Source organism: Rhinopithecus bieti, unplaced genomic scaffold, assembly GCF_001698545.2.
Source record: "Rhinopithecus bieti isolate Rb0 unplaced genomic scaffold, ASM169854v2 scaffold_65, whole genome shotgun sequence".
NCBI lineage: Eukaryota > Metazoa > Chordata > Mammalia > Primates > Cercopithecidae > Rhinopithecus > Rhinopithecus bieti.
Genome location: NW_016803344.1, coordinates 1,078,627 through 1,082,611, shown reverse-complemented (window position 1 = coordinate 1,082,611; position 3,985 = coordinate 1,078,627).

Sequence of the window (3,985 nt, the reverse complement as noted above, 5' to 3'; positions counted from 1 at the left end):
AATGAAGGGAAGGGATGACAGAAGTAGAAGTTTTCTCATGGGCAAGAAAGTAGGAGGAAGGAGAAATTGTTAGAAACTCACACAGCCTGTCCCAAACAGTATGTTGAGGAAGATATTTTGATCTCAAACATTTTATATATGAGTCTTCTCATATCTCCCACCACTGCTGTAACATCCACATTCATAAACAGCGAACACCTTTAATGATATTTTATGAATAAGTCTGAATTGGCACAAACATAAGTGGATCTATGCAGGTTTAATGAAGTTCTGAGGACCGCTTCATCAGTGATAGAGTAACATAACGAAAGATGTCAGCCTAGGATCCAATGGCTTAGCTTAATATACCACCATGAAATAGCTTCCATTCTTATTTAAACATACATGTTTTGATATACGTGCCTATGTATCTTTATATGTATTTCTACTCAATTGAAAGAATTGCAACTGCCAGTATTTTTACTATCATTTTAAACTTCATATTACAGCAAACCCCTTTTAACATGTTCAGATGTAATAAGATGTAGTGTAGTGATTTTTAAAATAGTGTTTGCGGTACTCTTAAGATTCTGTTGAAGCCAGTGGATGGAGTGGAGTGGAGGCAGCCGTTGTTATCTATTTAATTTGGAACTAAGAGAATTCCTCTTAAAAAATTTATTTGTAAAATGAATTCTATGGTTAAGAAAAACTCTTTAGTGGAAAGAGTTTATAATTTGGAGTTAGAATGTGATTTGAATCTTAATACTGCCATTTACTAGCATGCCAGGGGACTATGAACAAGTTAGAACTCATTCCCCCAAAATGGTATTTTAATGTTGTTGAACCCACGAATTTTGAGAGATAAGAGGGTTTACAAAGTCACCTGGGCTCTCTAAGTACAAATTACATGCCCAGGAAATATCAATTATTTCCTTATTCACAGGTTTCCTGTCTTAATCATAGCAAAGTGCTCCATTAAGTTTGTATTCCATAATTTTATTAGCCAAAGAAAGTTGTTTCAAATGCTTTGTTATAACAACTATCATGCATGGAGAAGATTTTTCATTTACTGTAATTTCCCATGGAATAAATTCTAGGACATGAGTTTATGGATATGGGGATATAAATATCTGTTTGCTACTCCAGAAATTTTGCCAGGTTTTATTTTTTATTATAAAATTCTAATGATTTATGCTGCCACTTGCAATATATGATTGTATCAGGTTTTTAAAACCTTGCCAATTTCAGATATTTCTTCATTTAATTTTGGCAAGTAGCAAGTATGTAAAGTGTAAAATAGTATCAGGTAGTTGTTAACCTTGTAATGGCTTTATTACTAGGGAGGGTACACATTTTCATTATTTTAAGAATGACTCTATTGTTTCTGTAAAATGAGGCAATGGTCATTATAAAAAATTGAAGCAATTAATAAACTTATAAAGAAGAAATTAATAATCCAAATCCCACCATCTAGATATATTTCATTTCAAAATTAAGCAAATATTTTCCAGAAATCTCAACCTCTCTTCCTCTTTCCCTCCTTTTCCCTACACATATCTTCACACAAAATGTTATTGAGGATAGATAAAAATATGTAAAGACATTATACAAATTGAATTATATAACTACTTTGTATAATTAAAAGTATAGTTGCTGATGAATGGAATTAGTAGAATAAAAAACCAAATAAAACAACACTTTCCTATTTTATCTTTAACTTAGAAAAGACAAATTTTCACCATGGATATTTTACAGGCAGTTTCCAAATGATTCCTCCAAAATTAAGTCAAAATATTATTAGAATTATCATTTTATTTCAAAATCTACACACTTTACTACTCATTTTGTCTTTATACATAATTTTAAGTTTTAAAGGTTTCAAATACACATGTACCTATACCCATGTAATGTTTACATGTTGCTTTATTACTTCAGAGCATTTTTAAAAGAAGTTAAATAATACAAATAAGAGCATTTAAATCACTTTTCTTTCCTTCTCGTGTCCCTACGTGGAGGAAACTTATTTTGAAAAGAGTAGTTTTCTATTTTCATACAAATGGCAATTTTACTACGTATGTACAGCCATAAGTAATATACCATTGTCTTATGTGTGTATCGACACTGTTTTATGCCCCGGCCAGATCTTTCACTGATAGTGCACCCACACTCCATCTGCTGCGTATGTTGGCTCCTCGTGGTTCTAGGTGCCCTGCTGTCTGAAGAATGGTCCTGGGTTAAATGGAAGCCCTTTCACTGAGAGGATGCCTCCCACAAGTCAGCACACATTAATAAATGACTGGCAAAGGTCTATGTAGAGGATGGGGGATGGGTCAACAAGGTTAGCCCCTTTCCTTCAAGATGAGACCAGTGCTGTGGTTTAGTTCATCCTCCAGAGCTCTTTCGAGGATCAAACTGACACAAGAATTCACCCAAGGCCACAACAACCTTACTCCACTTCTTCCTTTCCCTTTTCAACCTTGCTTTCCTCCCTCCCCTTGTTTTGAGAGCCACCTTCCAAGAAATCATATAAACTCAAATCTCTGTCTTTCACACTACTTTTAGAGAAACCCCTCAGAGAACGTGATTTCTAAATTTACATTTATTATACCAATTGTGCCATACTTATTGAGCATTATTGGCACCTTGCTTTCTCCGCTTAACCAGGTAATTTTGAGAGATTTGTCATTCTTGATATTTGAGGCTACAGTCTATACCTTTCGTCTAATTACTAATTATTCTATTTTAAAAGAGTTCATTCCTCCATTCTCCTTCTAAGGGACTGTTAAATGAGTATTCTATTTTTGTTTTTTCAGTATTGCAAGCATTGAACAATTCTATATATGTTCCTCTGCATATGCATTAAAGTGGATCTTCAATTTTCTTCAATATTGCCAAATTACCTAGAAAGTCAGAGTACCCATTAAGACTCCAACCAGTTGTTAATTAGCATTCCTATCTTGCATCATTTTTGCCAACACTTCAGGATGTCAAATTTATTATTATTACACTTACTGTTGTTGCTAGTTTTAAAGGGTTTGCACTGGTAAATTATTGTTTTGATTTCTACAATATTTCTCCAATTACTAGTAGTGCTGTGTTTTTTTAAATACATGAACTGGCAGCTTAGAATTTCTCTTTGCTAAAATGTGTTACAGACTTTGTTTATTTCTCTCTTCTTATATATACATTTCTTAATTTGCTCACTTCATATATTTTGGATAATATATTTATTTACAATTATATTTGTGTTTGTACTTGCATTCATACAATTTCTTCTGGTTGATAAATAAGCTATCTTCTGTTTTCCTTCTGGATCTGCTCTCCATCTTTCTCTACACTGCTCTCTACCTGAGAGATTGACCTTATTTTGGCTGATCTGTATGGATGTATTTTCCTATTTAGTTGGGCCAATGGGACCAGTATCAAGAGATAGGGAGAAAAGAGGGAAGTGAGAGTATGTATTTTGGCTCCTGCTTTGTGTAGTTGTCATCATCTGGCTGCATCTTTTTTAATGAAAAGTCATTGTTCCTGTTAGGCATTCTTCTTCACAGAATGAAAACACCTTATCCCACCTTAACTTGCTTGACAACTAGAATGTGGTAGAATGATGGTGTGCAACTCTTCAGTGTAAACAGAAGTTTCCATACATGTAGGATGGCATGAGAAACAAAGTTGGGAAAGCAGCAGGAATATTGGAGAAAAATAAAATCACTAAATACCTTAGCTGAAGCACAAAACTGGGAAGTCCCCACAAATCCACCAGGAATAACTACAATTCTCAGAAGTCTCTGGCAAAGCTCTCACCTACTCTCTAAGCCTGCACCATCAACGAGGGTGTTCATAAGAAGGCTAAAGCTGATGAAAATTAACGTCTCTTTGCCTGAAGAACATTCTGAGAAATGTTCCCAGCAGCTCTCCTGAAATTGGCAGAAGATATTTGACAAGGGGAACATTAGTTTTATTGTTTTATGAGATTGTGATATACATATATATATATATATATATA